At 38.5% G+C, this 19892-nt stretch overlaps 1 pseudogene; it reads left to right on the top strand.

Annotated features, from left to right (window-relative positions):
• Positions 1–5214: 5214 nt before the first annotated feature.
• Positions 5215–7019, top strand: LOC149178983 (histone-lysine N-methyltransferase, H3 lysine-9 specific SUVH6 pseudogene; annotated as a pseudogene).
• Positions 7020–19892: the final 12873 nt, after the last annotated feature.

Consider the following 19892-nt stretch of genomic DNA (forward strand, 5'->3'; position numbering starts at 1 on the left):
AGCTTCATTTGCCCTGAAGACATCTCCTGCAAAATATCCATGAAAATAGCTCTTTTTGCATTAGCGCGGGTCTACAGTTCACTGCCCGCGCCAATGAGGGAAATCCTTTAAAAAGGGCGCGCCATTGGCGCTCTGTCCTAGAGTCGCACTCGCACCAACCGAATTGAGTAAAGTTTTTAACCAACAAGCTTCTGAAGGTTCTCTTCAACCCATTCACCAACTGAATCTATGTTGAGCTAGGATTGTTTGGCTTCGAGTCTCCATAGAAGGGAAAATGGTTTGCCACCTCTCATGGAAGTTTCCAAGTGATAAAGCCAATCCCATGAATAATGTGGTTGATCCTATCTCTTTCTTCTCTATCTATAAAAGCTTGCCTCTATGCCTTGAGAAAGCTAGTCACAATAGTTATAGTAGTTCTAGTTCCAGCATAGTGATAGAGAGTTTGAAGCTACAAGAGCCTTCTTTGCACCCATAAGGCCAAATCGAAGTAAGGATATTCTTGTCACCCAAAGAGAGAGAGGCTTGTTCCTCATCCCAACAAGCTTTGCAAGACTTGTGTAGCTGACTACCCAGCCAAAGGAGGATTTGACGTCAGAACAATGGTTGTATTCCTCTTTGTTATTTATTAATAATAGATGACTATCATTATGGTTCCACTCTCATTTTCTTATGTTTGATGTTGAGTTATATCTTTTCTGACTGATATATAATTGCATCTACTAGATTTTATGCTTGTTTTCGTGTTGTTCTTTGCATGTGCAGGTGTCCAATCATGGAGATCGTGGGGATCGTGACTGGCCAAGGCAAAGGAATGAGGGCGACATCTCTTCGACGAACACTAGCGTTGGAATCCAGGTAGGTTCTCACTATCCACTTTTTATTTTCAATTAGGAACTTGCATGATAGCATTGTGTGATTGTTGCTAGACCCGGTCTAGGCTAGTAGAGATCGTCTCTGTCCGCAGAGAGGATTTACCTCCACAACACCTCCTTCTAGCAACAAAAATGTTGATGCCTCGAAAATCGCTGCAACAACATTGGTGGATAACCTCCCGGCCCAGACCTTAAAGCAGTTCCTTTTCCGTTTGGTGTGGTGGCTCCGACTTGTTTAACTAGGTCCAGTTACCTTCTCCCTATTTCTATTGGTTTATTATGTACCTTTACCTACCAATAGACAGGGATATCAGATCACTTCTTCTTGCTGATCAGGTAAGAGAATGACCCTTAAGCTGATTTGGGTTTAGCCAAGGCACAACTAAAATTTTGCCTCTTTGAGGAGAGGACTTAAAAGAATGTAGAATTTACTCTAAATGCAAGCTTATTTTATGATGCAAGCAAAAAAAACTAATCTAAATCCTATCTTAATTAGGCAGATATAGATCTAACCCAAGTAAGAGCAAGATAATTAATGTATTGGGATTTGAATATGTCTTGTTTATAATGAATATCAAGTCAATGAAGTAGTTCAATTAACTGATATTATGGTTACCAAAACACATCCTATTGAGACCTCTTAATTGAAATAATAAACCAACAATATTCAGGAAGTAGTTCACAAAAATGATATTAATTATCAAATCAGTATATCTAATAATTGAATAATGATATGTGGAAATAGTTCACAACACATTACCATTCAATAAATCAGTTTTATAAGACAGGTTCCTGAGTAAGTAGTTACTCAAATATGAGAAATTAATCCATAAAAACAGAGATACATAATAACAAGATTGAGACAACTTACCCATATTAACAATAGTGCACAAACATGAATAAAATGATACATTCTTGTTACCATAAAAATAAAATTGATATTTGAAACAGTAGTATTAGAAATACCAATTTATTGCATCCATCTCTCTATCCCTGGTCTCCAACAATTCTTTATATTGCTTGAACTTCTACTTTCAAAACTAAAGCCACAATAGTGCAAACTTTGCCCTTCATGTATAATTCAAGATACAAAGGGAAAATCCTCAATAATACCCAGATCTGAGATTTTCTCTCCTCTCTCCTACAACTCTAAATTCCTATTACAATAGTGCTTTTAAAAGTCTAGAATTGTAGAGGAGAGCAACCCCTATTACATTCCGCAATCTGCTATTTATAATATTTGTGAAGGAATTGTTGAAGAGGAAAGTTTGTTCTAGAAAAATATGTCAAATCCAATTTTATTTGCTAAAAAATTCTGATCTTCAATTGTTGGAGCATTTTCATTGATTGAGATCCTTTTCTCCATATTTCTTCCACTGTTTTCCTACAAAAAGAAATCAAAATAAATTAAGATGCAATCAAAATATCATTTCTGGCAATTAAATCAAATCCAATCAAATTCTATTTAAATAAATAATTGAAAATAAATATAAGCTCTCTATTGATGTTTGGGGTGGTTTAATTGGCCAAAGATATTATTAACCAATGGATCTTCAATTAGAAGAGGCTTTGGACAAATGAAAATGAAGAAAATAACTCAGAAAATTGATTTTGTTTTCAATATTCGGAGCTAGATCTTCTGCCTGATTTTTGACCCAATAAATGATTAAATCTATTAGTGAAACATCCACAAAAATGTTCTCCTTGATTTTCTCTTTCCAATGAGCCGTCCTAATCCTCATTTGTCCAAGTATAACTCAATCTATGAGCCTCCAAAGTTAATAGATCAAATTTGGCATGAATCTGGAAATTCTGTTACTGGGCTAGAAATGAGAATTTTAATAAAAAAATCTAATCCTAAATTAGAATAATAATTAATTCTAAATTAATGATTAATCATAAACTAAACTAATTGTTAATTAAATAGTCATTAATCTAACTAATTAATTTAACTATTTATAAACAAAATAATCTAATCAATAATTAATTATATTTTAATTAACTTAATTCTATTCTACATATTAAATAATTTAATTAATTTTAATATTTATTTTAATATTAAATTAAAACTAACCTTCCTACCTTACCTATTTCACTCATACATATGAGTGATGACTTAAAGCTCAAAATAAAAGCAATCGTATTACATGGGCTTTGGTTTAAAGTTTATGCCTTATGCCCATTTGCCTTTTGACTTTTTAAATATTGGCGATCAGGGATATGCCTTTTGACGTTTTAAAGATCGGCGATTGGGGATATGAGGGGATATTGGGGTTTTAAAATATGTATCAAGTGAAAACTTTTGATCCAATGCATTGAATGCTTTAATGATCGGGGGAGTGACAATCAGAAAGATTGAAAGTCCTCCAATATTGTTGTATCGTAAAAAATATTTTTATTATTATTATTATTATTATTTTTTATATATATACTTCAATTTTTTTGTTGTTTTATTTTAATGAGATTTATTTTATAAACTACATGGACTCTAATAAAAATGAAAATTAAACTACAACCACTTTGAAACTTTGGTTTTTCGAGATTAATAGTAAATTTGGAAATTGAATTAAATTTCTAAAATCTCGTTGTTTCATGATTTGGCTGCATAACTAAAAATGGAAAAATATTATTAAAAATTCACTACGGGTTAATATTTAAAATGAATGCATTATTGAACTAAGTTATTTACGAAATGCAATATTGTACATTTTATGCATTTTTTAACTGAGACTAGATAAATGATGGGACTTCAAAGGAGTGCCATTTTCAAACTGGTTGACCAAATGAGGCGAAACAAGCGTCAATGAGAAGCTTATAAAAAATCGATTTTAAAAAATCAATCAAAACAAGAATCTAAAGAAAATGAAAAATTAACAAAAACGTAGGATAACCAATTAAATAAACATCCTAAAAGGCATTTAGCCAAAAATTTATAGAAAGGGTCCCCATTATTTGAAGTGAACAAATAAGAACGGGGCGGGGGGGGGGTTGTGTTTTACCACAACATAATGCTCTGGGAGCAATTGGAGGTTTCCAATCCCACTCATGCCCTTGTCATGGGAGTGACAGGGGGATTAATGCAGTAAAACTATTAGTTTGTTTGAGGGGCTAGTCACTTGGAAGATTTGGATGGATCGTGGGGGTTTTGTAGTAGGTCTAGAAGGTATGTGTTGTTGTGTTCCATCGATTATAATTCCTTAATTGACACATGGGTAGTGTAATCATATCATAGTTACTCTTCATCACATTTTACTCCGGTTGGTCGGTTACTTGGGTAGATGTGGAAGGAGGGCATTACATGCCCTATTGCTTTTTGTTTCATATTCTTATTTCTTCAGTTAAATGTAGTAAACTCAACTTCAATATTCATAAAAAGAGGGGGATTGCTAATATTTCATGGCATCAAGACATGTTGAAAGAGTGGCATTAAATTCCTTAAGGTGTAAAAAATCCATTTCCAAGTAATATACTAATGTATATTATACAAATTGTTAATACATGGACACCACCAACTTTTCGCTTCCTCTGTGTTAATTTCACATCATTATTTTGAATCAACAATCTCAAGCACAAAGCTTCAAAATTCATCTTCCTTATTTCAGTGTTCACAGTCATTAATTAACTAACTTTCTACATTTTTAGAAGGTCAACTTTCATCACTATACATGAGTTGACTTAGAATAAATGTTGACAACTACTAATGTTGTCATAGTTATAGTCCATTAACAATGGACTAATATATAACATATACACATTGACACCTCCTGTTGCACCTGTGAGTTATTAATGTTTGCCACAAAAATTTCTCACGCCACCAGTTTTAGATTCTACATATTATACCTCTAGTAATGGTATAATTGTTCCCTCAGTGAGGAAGGAGCAGTACCAATTATCCGCTTCCCCTGAGACCCATACGGGTGGTGTTAAGCGCAACAGTCAACAACATTCTAATTTTAAAAATCATTCAGGTGCTAAAGAAAGTGTCAAATTTAGAGGCAACCTTCAGTCAGATTGTGTGAACAAAGATGTTGCTAGAAACAAAGAATATGGTTTTGGAAAGAAAGAGAAGAGAAACATGGTGTTATTTAGAAATGGAGAGGGTGACCTTCAGTCAGATGGTGTGAACAAAGATAATGCTAGAAACAAAGAAGATGGTTTTGGAAATAGAGAGAAGAAAAACATGATATCTTTTAGAAACAAAGAGAATGAGAACCTACAACCTTGTAGACCAACGTTGAAAGAACCACACTATATTTCTCAACATTCTAGCCAAGTAAATTACAAAATCTTGCAACATTTCTAGGTGCGACCTAAAACAGAGAATGCTAATTAGGTGGTCCATATGGTCAAGAAAGAAGCTAACCTAGGAAATTCTACAGTCAAGGTTCAAGGGTTATGTTCTCAACATAATACAATTGGAACCAATAAAGTGGCTCCATATAAGGGTGTGTCAACCCCTAAGCAGCTCTCTTCAAAAAATGTCAACACCAGAGATCTACTCTATCCGCCTAGGCTTGTGACAAATACCCCAAACCTTCCCCCATCTAAATCTCTAACTAATGTAGTTCTTAACTTTGGAAAGTCCCATACCTGGTCAAAAGTTAAAGAAACCATGCGATTATTTCAAGTGGTTTTGTGGAAATTGTTGCAGAATCATGAAGCCCAATTTCAAGACCATGCACTAGCTAGTAAATGTTTCCATGTGGATCTAAACGCATCCAAAATCTTAAGAGATAATAACCTTTATGTCAATTTGGGTAAACAAATTGTGGGAGCTATTCCTGGAGTAGAAGTTGGAGACCAATTTCATTATACAATTGAGCTCTTCATTGTGGGTCTTCATCGGCAGATACAGGCTGGGATTCATTTCTTGAAACAAGAAAATGTGACACTGGCTACTAGCATCGTGGCATCAGTTGGTTATGAAGATGATATAGATGGTGGGGATGTGTTGATATACACTGGCCATGGAGGAAATAAGTACAGTGGGGAAAAAAGGTAGAACAAACACCGGAAACTTGAATGTGGAAACTTGGCTCTTAAGAACAGCATAGACAGGAAGACACTGGTGAGAGTTATCCGTGGATACAAGCAAATGAATACTGAAATTCATGAAAATAGAAAAGACACAGTCAATGTAATATATACATCTGATGGGCTCTATGATGTGCAAACATACTGGCTCGATAAACGGGCATCCGAATACTCAGCATTCGAGTTCCAGTTAAAAAGACAACATGGTCAACCAGAGCTAGGATTGAAGGTAGTGCAATTTATAGGGAGGAAGAAAAAACATACAATTCATGAAGGTCTTAGTGTTAAGGACAATTCTAGAGGCAACGAGAGAAAATAAATTTGTGCAGTGAATACCATTGATGAGGAAAGTCTACCCATTTCTTTTTATACAACTAAGGTTATTTATCCATATGGGTGTAAGCCTGGGCCTCCCAAGGGATGTGAATGTAAAGACGGGTGTTTGGATCCTTCTAAATGCTTTTGTGCTTCGAAAAATGGGGGAGAATTTCCATTTAATTACGATGGTGCTATTGTGTATCCTAAGCCTATTGTATATGAATGCGGTCCTTCTTGTAAATGTCATGGGACTTGTCACAATAGAGTGAGTCAACATGATGTTTGATATACACTTGAGGTTTTCAAGAAAGATAAGAGAGGTTGGGGGGTTAGATCATTAGACTCCATACCTTCAGGTAGCTTTATTTTTTAATACACTTGTAACAAATGCCTTGGGAATGATGAGTACCTCTTTGGTATTGGACGCAATTGCAATAGCAAAGATCAAACTCTTTGGAGTGATATTTCTAGTTTGATGCCCGACATTGAGGCTGGTGCAACCTCTGACATGGTGGAAGATGGAGGATTCACGATTGATGTAGCCGAGTGTGGAAATGTGGGTAGATTTGTTAATCATAGTTTTTCTCCTAATCTGTATGCACCAAATGTTCTTTATGACCATGATGACAAAAAGTTACCACATATCATGCTCTTTGCTACTGAAAACATTCCTCTTATGAGGGATCTTTATTATCACTATAATTACAATCTGGATGAGGTTCGTGATTCTGATGGTAACATAAAACGAAACCCTATTGTTGTGGCTCTTCAAAATGCACCGGGAGGATGTACTAAGTGCCTGTAAGTTGTGGTTGAAATATATAATATACAATTAGAGATTTTTTCTTATGCTTTTTAAATTTGCTTCAATCACTATTTTTACAACTAATGTTACAACAAAATTGGGATCGTTTTGAAATGATTTCTTTTTCACAAGGATTGGCCGAAATTATGGAATTTGAGTAATTTCGAATTCCAACTTGTGAACTAGAAAATGAATTATGATTATGAGTAGGAATGAGAGGTTGATTATGATATGAATCATAAATTGGACTGTTTTCTTGAATGGTTAAATCATGAAGATAATTTGTTACTCTAAAATGAGGATAGTTTGGAATAATTTCTAAATTGAAATGTTCCTCATTCTCAGATGTTATCTGAATTTTATCATGAGGATTCTCTTGAGAGGAATAGAAATCCACATCCTCAATGTCAAAGTAATTATCATAAACGACTTCACAATTTTCTCTAGAATTTCCTTCAATCTCATCCAATATATCCAAACAAGGAGGAACAAGAATTTCATGTTCCTTAATGGCAAAAGAATGATCATTAATTTCTTTTCTATCTTGATAAAAACTTAATGGTAATTCATTTAGATCAGCCTTTGTATTTTCTGAAATATCATTAATACCAAGAGGGGAAAAATTACCATCATTAAAAATATCAGGATAAAGGGAAAAATGTGAACATGAAACAATGTATTTAAAAGTGTCTCTATTTGAGAACTCTTGTGCATTATGCTCATTGTAAATTTTAGATTGCAGATCATTTATTTGCGTGCTTATGCTTTCTTGAAGAAGGCTGCTTTTTTGCTCATCATGGAAAAATTCAGAAATTTGTACAACAGTTTGCATTTTATTATTTACTTTGATCGCTACTTGTACTTGTTGATTTGCGATCTTATTTTCTGAATTGACCGCATAGTAATTTTCAGATTCCAAGGCAGCTCTTTCTCCAAAATTGTTGTTGTTGTCTTCTTGCATTTCATTAGAAATATTTTCCAAGATTTGTGAAACCACTTCCTCACAATTTATTTGCACATCCAAATTGGGATTCTCATTTATATTGTAATAGGATGGAACAAAGCTTGAATTAATTTCATATGGATTGGGAATGGGTGGAAAAGAACAAATATATTCAAACCAATCTAATGATTCTTCTTCCGTAGTTTTATCTTCGTCTTTAAATCTTAAGCAATTCAAATGAAATCGAATATTAAAATCATTAATAGACTCATTTTCAAACCTTCGTAGATATTCAATTTCTTCACATACCTGTTCATAATCATAGCCGCCAAATTTACAAATGAAAATTTTAACAAATTGATCCCAGCTGTGGATTGAAACAACTGGAAGAGTTCTACACCAACTTCTAGCTTTTGCCGCAAATGTGAGAGTAAAAATTCTGCATAAAATGCCTTCATCAGTCCCTTGAAAATCATAATTTGAAACATTTTGAATAAATTAAAAGACATGGTTAAAAGCAGAAGAATTTCTCTTACCATTGAATTTTACCTAAGACAAGAGTCTTACCACTTCGGGTGGAGTATTGGAAGATGCACGTCCATGGATGCAACTCCAAATTGGAAGCTTAAGAGGAGCCATTGTGATTTAAACAAAATGTTAAAATTGAAAAGACTCCAACAGACAACAAATCCTAGGCCCTCCTTCTAGCGCCAAAAATGTTGATGCCTCGAAAATCACCGCAACAACATTGGGGGATAACCACCCGGCCCGGACCTTAAAGAAACTCCTTTTCCGTTTGGTGTGGTGGCTCCGACTGGTTTAAATAGGTCCAGTTACCTTCTCCCTATTGCTATTGGTTTATAATCTATCTTTACCTACGAATAGACAGGGATATCAGATAACTTCTTCTTGTTGATCAGGCAAGAGAATGACCCTTAAGCTGATTTGGGTTCAGCCAAGCCACAACTAAAATTTTGCCTCTTTGAGGAGTGTCATGCGGAAAGAGTCAATTTTGCGGACAAAACCAACCTCCCTAGAAGCTTAAGGCTTTCTAGTGACAAGCAAGACAATTAAGAACAATCCTTCTCTAAATATGCATTTACCATATAAGAAATCAAGTGTTTAGATCCTACCTGTAGTCCAACATTGTTATAGTAGTCCAGCCTCGTCGATCCGGATGAGCTCCTCCTTCTCTTCGAAACCTGCATTCACTAACAATCAAACGATTAAATAGCACCTGAATATCTCATAAAATAAAACATATTTAACATACAGACCAAGGAGTATATGAAACAACTCATAAATAACAAATTGTTGAGAAGAATGGACTTATTTGTATTAATAGGAAACAAAAGAAACCATTACAACCTGAGCCTTGGTGTTGTGCAAGTTCCTCCCAGGGTCCGGCAAGAGTCTTCCTTTACTTTGATCAGCTCACCCACTTCCAAATGAAACAAGAAAGGATGGGAATCTCTCCTCACAAGCTTCTACAAGGAAGTCCTAATCTCAGCGGCATCTACGCTTAGGAATGTTCAACTTTCAACCTCTCCTCCCTTTGGCCCAATGCCTGTATTTATAGTGCTCTAGAGGAAGTTAACCAGGTCCACCATCAATGGGATAATCCCCTCTTTGGGTGGGTTAGCTCCCATCTTGATGGGATAAGTTCCTCTTCCATAGGGATACATGAACCATCTGGAGGCGCTCCATACACGTCAAACAAGCTTCTAGAATGCTCTAGAAATGACCACAAGTAACTTTTTTGGAGTGAAACTTGCGCCTTTTGACCTTTACAGGAGTACGCACCCATTGCTTTACAGACAGAGCGTACAAGTACGCAGGTATTGTGAACTTGGGTTGCGTACACGCAGGTAAGGCTGAGAGAAACTGCGTACCCAGAGATAATTGACTTTAAATGACTTTTCTCTCTTTCTTGGAGTTTGACATGGAAAGCAGAGGCATGAGACTTGCCAAGGAGGATAGTATGACAGTTGATGGAGCCATACTAACTGTAAATAGTCATGGTGACATTTTTTAGTGTAACAGATTGCCCCCTAAAGTGCAAAGCCTGAAGTAGATTTAGGGTTTCAAACCATCTAGGAAGGGTGAAGTACTTTATCATTTCAAGGATTATCTTGTGGAGAGCCTGGTCAGAACCTGCAAATATTCAACACAAAATACATATATAAGATGATATCATCGCTGAGGTAGGCATTCCCATACTCAAATTGAAAATTTTAACTAACAATCTAACTACTGCTCTGATACAGGAATGATTTTACAGTACATCACAATCATAGACACATGAGACACAATATGGACGCAACCATCTGTTTATGATTAGTCTACTATATAATGAATACAAAACTCCTCGCAGCCTAGATGGTGGAAACTAGATCCAGGGTCTTGATTTCTACTTCCCGAATTGGTACGATTCTATCCATGCAAATGAATGAGTTGATGTCGAACATGGTAGAAACCGCTTGATTACCAGTCAATGATGAAAACTGTTAACAAGTGTGAGAGATACCACCAGTGATGTCAATGGTTCTCAAAGTACCCAGTACAATCCATGAGATGTGAATGAATGGGTTGATGTCGAACATGTCACAGAATCCTTCGATCGAAAGTCAATGATGTAAACTGTCGTCAAAGGCGAGAAACCTGCCATTGATGCATGCAGACATCAAGGTACTGACAATTTCTAAGTCATCTCTCTAGATAATGTGTTGATGTCGATAGAAAGCGTCCCGTTGCAGGCAAGCCCACAACACGAAATCATAGTTCATGTTGAAGAAATGTTGTTGTAAGGACTGACTCAGGGATGGTCAAAGATGGATGACAAGTATTTTGCATATGAATGGTTTATTTGCAGAGACCTCTTGAACACAGAACGACACGACAGATGGCTTGGCGACGATTGACCCAAAGTTAATACCCAGAAACGGTTGAAGACTTTCAAAGTAGTTCAATCAACTTTAAGACAAAGGATTTCCCAACCTAGGTGAATGAAAAGTGTCGTGTTCAAGAGTGGTAATAAGGTTTTTCTGTGACAAAGGATAACAAATAGGCTCATTCTTCTCTCTTTTCCCCCACCATTTCTGGCAAGTACCTCTTTATTTTTTACAAGCTTGAGGAGGATAACATATGCTTGATTATAAGCTCATCCTTCGGATGAGTCCAACTTAGTTTAGATTCGAACCCTAAGAAGGAGTGGTCCGTTCTTGTTTGTAATCGAACAGGTCCTTTACTGTGAAATTTTAACGAGTCCAGTATAGGAAAAACTCGACGTTTTTCAATTTTAGAGAGTTTGAAAAAGCTAAAGAAGACTCCAGGGTTGAACTTTTTCGTAAATTTGTGTCTCCCAAGCCCGAAAAAGTATAAAATAATACTTGAGAGAACCGCTTGATCTTATGACCAAGGAGTACTTTCATGATTAGTGTCTTTGACCTGAAAAGTAAAAAGCGATCAAAGACACGTCGTTTTATTTCCAGTATCGAATTTGAAATGACAAAAATCTGGCAATCTTTTCCTGTTTTTATGGTCAGAAAAGGGCTATAAGGGTATCGTCTTTTAATTCTGTTTTAACGAGTGTAAAAGAAACGCTCGACAATCTTTTCATGTTTTAGGAGTCAGAAAAGGGCTTAAAAGATGACTCTGATGTTTTGGTTCGTGAAAAATGATAATTTTTCCTTGAAAGTCCGTTTGTCCTACACAAAAACAACACATTACTCATACCTGTTTAAGATAGGCAAAAATACATTGAAAAATATCCTTCCATGGTGAAAAATAAACAAACCTAGCATTCATTTATCCAAAAAACTATAAAAAGACCTTTTACCATGTCATTTTTACCATTTTACTGTTGAGGGAGAGAAAAGGGATTTTGGAAAGAAACTTCCCATGGAATTTGTGGAGAATCCGACCGTCAGAATCGAGCGTCGTCTCTTTCAGGTATTACACAACATCCTCCTCTTTGTTTTCATCCGTTTAGAATTTCATTTTAAGCCCTAGTTTGAGTTTTTGGGGACTTTGGGGTTTCAAGATACGCCTTTCAGGGTACGCAGGTGCCCCATGGGCGACCTGCGTACCCCGACATTTTCGTTAATGGGAAAATGGCAGGAGTACGCAGCCTACCTTCAGAACAGCTACGTACCGATGCTCTGTTTCTAAACGCGGGGTGCGTACTCCGCGCAAAGCAAATTTAAAACCCCAAATCTCAAAACTAAACCATTATTTTTTGATTTAATGAATTCTAATGGGTGTTTCTGGTGTGTAGATTGCCCACCATGCTTGATTGGCGTGAAAGAGAACACGAAGATGTCGATTTGGCCGCAATAGATCATCAACCTTCCATTGATGCTTTGAAGGCATGCGGTCTCTACAAATACTGGGCCATACCTGGCATGAGGGCCCAGGTGCCATTCTTGGAGTGGCTGGTTGAAAGGTGGAACGTCCAGGAACAATGTTTTTACATCGGAGGGCACCAGCTCGAGATAGAGCCCTCAGACATATATTTTCTCACTGATTTGCCTAATATGGGTGAGCAACTGTCTCGGTTCAGGACTAGGCCGAGTGGCCAATCCCTTGCTAGTCTCCGGCTAGAGTGGTGCAACAATCAAAACCAGGAGAAGGGGATAGAAATCAAATACATATCCCGTCTTGAACTTATGGTAATTGCCTTTACAGTTACCAGACTCTGCGGCGCGGCTGCTTTGCACATTTCCACCGGGTCCCAAATGCGGATGGCTATTGATTGCTTCCGGGGCACCATTTTCAACTGGTGCGATGTTGTGTTGGCCAATATGAAGGGCCAACTGACTAGGGCAAAGAACGGGCAATTAAAGACCTTTGGATATGGGCCTTTGGTTGTGAGCTTTGCCCTAGAGAGAGTTCCGATGTTGATCCCCCAGCATCTCACTGTTGCGGTTGGGCCACCTCGGGAGCCAAAGTTGATGCGATGGGTTGCGGTGATGGCCCAGCATCCTGATGAGGGAGCGGGAGTTATCCGATTTCCTGCGGGTTACTTTCACTGGTTGGAGGACCAGGTCTTTGCGATCCAGGATTTTCCGTATGCCGGAGTGGATTTTTGCGGTGATCCGGACATGGTTCTTCCACAGGGAGAATAATGGGACGACAGAGGTACTTCATTTTTAACAAGTTTTTAAATTATCTATTTTTTTTGTTTTTATATATCATCTCAAAACTGACAGTAAAAATTTTCAAAATGCAGATGTGGGTCCACGGCGTCCAGCCAATCTCCGGCCTTTCGAGAGGAGAGAACCTGTTGTACCGGCACCGGTCCCACAGGATGCAGCTACAGAGACCTTAGCTGAGTTGGAGCAGGATCTAGAGCGTCTGACAGCGGATATACCAGAGACTACTATAGATGATATTCCTATCAGACTTCAGCGCTATGTAGTCGTAGTCCCAGGACCTTTTAGGAGGTTCTTGTGTAGGGTAGCCCGTGCAGTGGTGTCGTATAGGGAGCACCACCAGTGATTGGATGGTCACTTTTGTAGACACATGTGACATTTTGGTTTTTTGTACTTATCATTTTTGCCGATCATAAGGTGTTTTGCAACCTATGATCGAAGACGATGTATTTTTGACACACTCCTATCTATATATATCATTATTACCGGCTTATCTTGTTAAACATGTGTGATTAATTGTTAATGTTTTTAAATTTACATGTATGATTATCGCAAATGTCTGTCTAACATTCGAGAAGAAATTGCATCTGCTAATGTATTAAAAGACCTTGGAATATGTTGATATTCGATGTAATCAAATTCACGTTCCAAAAGACGCACTCTCAAAAATAAACTTAATAACACTGGATTTCTAATGGCATAAACTCTATTAAGCTGTAATACAATGAGTTCAGAATCTAACCTCACTATCAAACTCCGAATCCCAAATGAAATGGATTCAGATAATAACTCAATCAATGCACTGTATTCTGCAATGTTGCTTGTTGTTTGACCGAGGCTCACCCCATGCATAGAAACTAACTCGTCAGAGGCCGAATAGATAACCCAAGCTGCTGAAGAGATATTTCGTGTACTACGACAAGCACCATCAGCAAATCCAATATACGTTTGGAGAGGCATCGACATCTGCAATCATCAAGGGTAAAACCAGGATAAGCAGAATAACGACAAAAAACACACTTTCTAAGCTAAGCACACTGTCTATACTAACAAACACACTAGCTAGAAAGAAAAATTAACCTAACTAACCTAACGAAAATATTCACACCCACCATTTAAGCATAGTACCTCTTTAGGTAAAGTCCATTTCTGGGTTTACCCAAAGAGTCCCCATCAAAGTCAACCAGCTCATAGGCCTCTTTTGCTAGCTTCCGCTTAACAATGTAGGGTCCATGCCACATAGGAACGAATTTTCCAGCACCTAATTTATCATTAGCTTGATCATATAATGGCACTAGGTCTCCTTCCGAAAAATTTCGAGGGGTCACATTTCGATCATATTGAGCTTTCATTCGTTTTGCATGAGTCTCGATTGCCAGTGCAGCATCGCGTCGAGTCTCATCTAATTGAGCTAATTACAATAAATGCTTCTCCTCTTCGGAAGTAGCTGGAAGTAATTCGACAACCATTTGAAGTGATGGAATTTCGCATTCAATGGGCAGCACGACTTCCAAACCATAAACTAGTTGGAAAGGAGTGAACCCTGTTGATGTTTTCACTGAAGTTTGATATGCCCAAAGCGCGGAAAATAACATGTTGTGCCAATTTGACCGATGAATCCTAATGATTCATCAGATCATGATAACCAAAACTTTGTTGATGGACTCAACCAGACCATTGGCTTGTGGATAATAAGGAGTTGAGCTATCGTGATGCAAACCAAGCTGGCCTGTAAGTTCTGTCATCATAGTGTTTCGAAAATGGTGCCCATGGTCAGTGATTATTGCTTGTGGGACACCAAACCTAGCAATAATGTGATTGAATACGAAAATTGCAGTTGTTTTGTCGTCTGCCTCGAATGTAGGCATCGCCTCGGCCCACTTAGTAAAATAATCAACCGCAAGGATGATATACGCATGCCCCCCGACCAAGTGAGGGTTACATGTAATAAAGTCGATACCCCATTTTCCAAAAGGACCGACGACAATTATAGGGTGGAGAGGAGCTGGTGGTGCGCGCATCTTGCGATCAAACACTTGACAGTTGTGGCATTTTCGGACCGCAATGATACAATCTTTAAACATGGACGACCAGAAATAGCCAGCACGCAACACCTTCTGAGCTGTGGCATACCTAGACATATGACTGCCACACGCCCCAGAGTGACAGTCATTCAAAACCCTTTCTGCCTCTTCGTGAGTTAAGCAATGTTGAAAAACCAAGTCCGCCCCACAGCGATAAAGAGTGTCTCCAATAATTTTATACTGTTGGGACTGGAATCGAATTTTTCGACGTTCCGACTTTGAAGCTTCGGGCCGAAAGGATTGGGTTTGGAGATAGATGATTATATCCCCATACCACGGATCTAAAGTGCTAATGAGAAACAAAGATTCGTCCACAATGGGCTCCTCTGCCACAGTTTCCATGTCACCACGCGGGAAGTCACACATCAACTCTACAAAGACTAAAGATTTCTTAGACTTAGATTTTTCAAACTCTAAGTCGAACTCTTGCAGGATAACGATCCATTTAAAGTACTTGCCCCCTAGCAATTGTTTAGTCAAAATGTAGATCATAGGGTTGCAATCCGAAATGACTGTTGTTTTACGGAGAAGAATGTAATGACGAAAACGTTGGACAGCCTGAACGGCTGCCAGGGCCAATTTCTCCACATGCGAATATTTTAGCTAAGTGGGATTTAACGTCCTACTAAGATAATATATCACATGTTCCATTGCGAATTCGTCTTCCTAAACTAACACCATTCCAATCGTGGAATGAGAGGTAGCGAGGTACAAAAAGTAGTCTAGGTTGTAGTTGGGAGGATGCAACAACGGTGCATGGGTCAACGCATGTTTAAGTGCATCAAAAGATTGCTGAGCTATCTCATCCCAAGAGAATTGAGCGTTCTGTTTCAACAACCGTGTAAAACCTTTTGTAACCTCGGCGTAGTTAGGAATGAATGGACGTAGAAAGTTTGCTTTCCCCTGCAAACTTTGGAGTTGGCGAAGACTCGAAGGGGGAGGCAATTTGATGATAGCTTCTACCTTCGAGGGATCGACATGAATGCCGGATTTTGAAACTACAAATCCCAGCAATCGTCCCACTTCTATATAGAAGACACATTTATGTGGGTTCAAACGTATACGATAATGCCTACACCTCATGAAAATTGCTCGTAAATGGACAAGGTGATCAGCTCGATGTAATGAATGAGCAGGCAAATCATCGAGGTACGGTTGCACAATGTGTTTGATGTCATGAAATGCATAAGACATCGCCCTTTGAAAAGTGGCTCCGGCATTCTTAAGCCCAAAAGGTAATTTGCAATAAGAAAATGTCCCCCATGGACAAATAAAAGTCGTTTTTGGTTGATCGGCAGGTAGAATATTGATTTGATTGTAACCGGAAAAATCGTCCATAAAGGAAAATATTTCACTTCCGGCACAATCATCAATTATTTGATCGATATAGGGTGTTGGATAGTTGTCTTTGGGACAAGCACGATTAATATCCCTATAGTTGATAGATATTCTTATTGTTCCTTGTTTTTTGTTAACCGGAACAATATTCGATACCCAATCCGTTAAGGGGATCAGATAAATGAAACCTGCTTGCAACAACTTCTCGACTTCTGCTTTAATTGCAGCCGCTTTTCGAGGATGAATCGGATGCAAACGTTGCCGAACGGGTTTAGCATCCAGGTAAGTCTTAATCTCATGGAAAACAATTGCGGGATCAATTCCTGGCATTTCCTCATAGGACCAGGCAAACACGTCGCGAAATTCTTGAAATAGGGCCTTATATGTTAGAATCTCGTCATCTGAACATGAGGCACCTATATGAATGTTTTCAATAATTCCGGGCTTGACTGAAATCTCAATGGGAACAGTGCGAGAGATTTTTCCCAAATTCAGCTCTGAATTAGGATGTTTCATTGGACTCTGAGCTTCTTTGACATATTCAGCTGTAAAAATGATGAGAAATAGTTTTTGAAGCAATCATCCTCAGGTAGAAACGAAGATCTATGATGGAGATCTTCCCCTGGTAAATCGTCTACACACAGGACTTCACAAAGTCGTTCGTCAGATGACACAACTTTGGGAAACGCTATTAACTCCGAGGTTGAAGTGAAAAGTGATTCCTCACGAACCACATTCATTTGGTCGATTTTGGTTGAACGCAGGTCGGTAAAAGACTGCACGGCTTCCTAAGCAATTTCATACGGACTCAAAGGCATAGCATCACCAAATGAGTCTATTTCAGATTCGGAAGGAACGATCCAAGGATCGTCGTAAACAATGGTATCGGATGTAATCATATGAATAGATGCGAACGAACACACATCGTTGATTGGAAGAAAAGGATAAGTTCCCAGTAAACTGGCATCTTTAACTAATCCTACACCAACATCCTTATAAGGGATAGTCGTTTTACCGACATGATGGATACTCTCTGAAGAGGCTGGGTCGGATGAAAAATAAGCCAGCTGGTCTATGGTCACGATCTTGCCATTATGTGGGAATTTTATTACTCCGAAGACCGATGAGACGACCGTTGTCATAGCGTAAGACCAACTTCGACCCAAGAGAAGGTTGTAGTCTAGAGGGGCATCAACCACCTCCACATCCAGACTAACGGTTTTTCCTTCAACTCCTATATGCAAATCCTGTAGAATGCCAAACGGATGGAACCCACGGCCATCAAAGGCCTTAAGAATTGTCAAGGATTGATTAAGTGAAGGAGAACCAAGCGATCTCCAACACTGTATCGACATAATACACGTGGAAGCTCCCTCATCAATTACAGTCCGATGAATAGGCCTGTTTTTGACTATCACTAGGGTCTGGAAAGCCATCTGATGAGGTAAACGCGGTGTACTATTTTCTAGGTCAAATATTATCAGGTTCGGGTCCTGAACATCAACAGCTTCTATAGCTGACAAAAGTAATTTTCGTTGTGCTGGGCATGATTGCAGCACTTCTAAAGCCGACATTGCTGAGGGTGAAACAGCTAAATCCTCAACAATGTTGTAATTCTGGGCCACTCTTGCATGTGGATTGAAAGCAGACCTTCGAATTACACCCTTGGCGGGCGGTTTAATTACTAAGTCAGGGTTAGGTTTCTCGATCTGTAGTGGATCGGAACCGGGAGCTGAGGTTGATGGATTTGACTGAGAAGATTATGCTTCTTTCGATCCATCAACAGTACTTTTACTACCATAATCATGTGACCGAGTCACAATCCTTACATGAGACATCATCAATATGGGTTCTTCGACGGCACTCGAGGAAGAACCTATCATTTTGCTATCTTTCGGAAATGGATCCTTCAAGATAGCAGGAATTTGGGAACCTTTGACTAGTTTCGCAACCTCGGCCCGATGAGGGCAATCTCTTGTAAAATGATCTTCTTCACAAATAAGACAAGGATAACGGGGCTTGCGCTTTTCGTCATTGGTTTCCGACTTTTCTGTTTTCTCCTTTGGAGCTTTGTCTGCTTTATTCTTCTTCTTGCCTTTCTTCTTCCCACTGTTTTTTGATTTAGCCGTAGATGACTCTACAGCGTGTATATCAGCGGAAACTTCAACAAAAGACTCTCCTGTCGGGGAGTCTGGTAAAGTGATAATGGGCGAAGAATTCTTTGAAGACTTCTTCTTGATTTTAGTATTCACCGCACCAATCATGCCATTAGCAGCATGAGATCCCGAAGGAGCAGCAACGATTTGATTCGACTTTGGAAGATCTGGGATCTTTTCGTGTAACGTACCCGACTAAGTATAAACTAAGTCAAGGTACTGCACTTGAGCAATGACTTGCTCTTCAGTAACTACTTCGGCCTTAGCTACGTCTTCAGTAATCTTCAGTAATAATTATTTAACAAAGCATTCAGCTAAGATTTGGTCTGGGATAAAAAATTTCACTAAACACCTTCGATGTCTCCATTCATGAATATGGTCGGAAATATAAGTGGACGTCGACTGTTTTAATGAATTTAATAACTCGGTGCCATTATCATATCTGACCGGCAACTGAAAATGTGTTAAGAATGAGGTAGCTAACTGACTAAAATTATAAAAAGAGGCCCGTGGTAACTCAATGTAGCACTTGGCCGCGAGACCAATGAGCGTACGCTGAAAAAGACGTAAACGGATCGAATCATCCGAGATAGAATTTGAAGCACACCAGAGGTGGTAAGTCATCACGTGATTTGATGGATCCTCTCCAGACTTACCTTCGAACTTGGGTATGTCACTGGGCAACTTATTTGGCATTGTCGGACAGAACGAAAGATAATTTATTGGATCGTTCGTTAGGCGCATCAAGTCTGGTAAATCCAAAGTTGCGATAAACGACAATTGCCGATTAGGATCCCTAAAACTCTGAGTAACAAGACCAGTCCTAAGAGGAGGATATCCAGGATAACTTGGAACAGGAATCGAATTCGGGATATTATATCCTCCCGGAAAACCAGGATTAACCAGACCGTACTGGGGTTGCTGTGGTTGTTGATAAGTGTACCCAGGATACGGTTGATACTGGTAAACTGGTTGTTGGACAGCAGGCCCGTATTGGTACTGTCCCTGGTACGGTTGATAAACAAACTGTGGTTGAGTAGTAAGAACCGTACTTAAACCTGGCTTCCCCACAGGCATCTGAACTGTAGTTTGAATCGTAGATCCAGACAATGGTAAAGATGTCTGTGGAGTAGTGGCAGAGATAGTAGAAACCGGAGCTGTCGATACTCCAGAAGTAGGTGTGGTGGAA

Source organism: Pinus tabuliformis, chromosome 4_1 (genome assembly GCF_031772625.1).
Source record: "Pinus tabuliformis cultivar Carrire ecotype Pingquan chromosome 4_1, CPIR1, whole genome shotgun sequence".
Lineage (NCBI taxonomy): Eukaryota > Viridiplantae > Streptophyta > Pinopsida > Pinales > Pinaceae > Pinus > Pinus tabuliformis.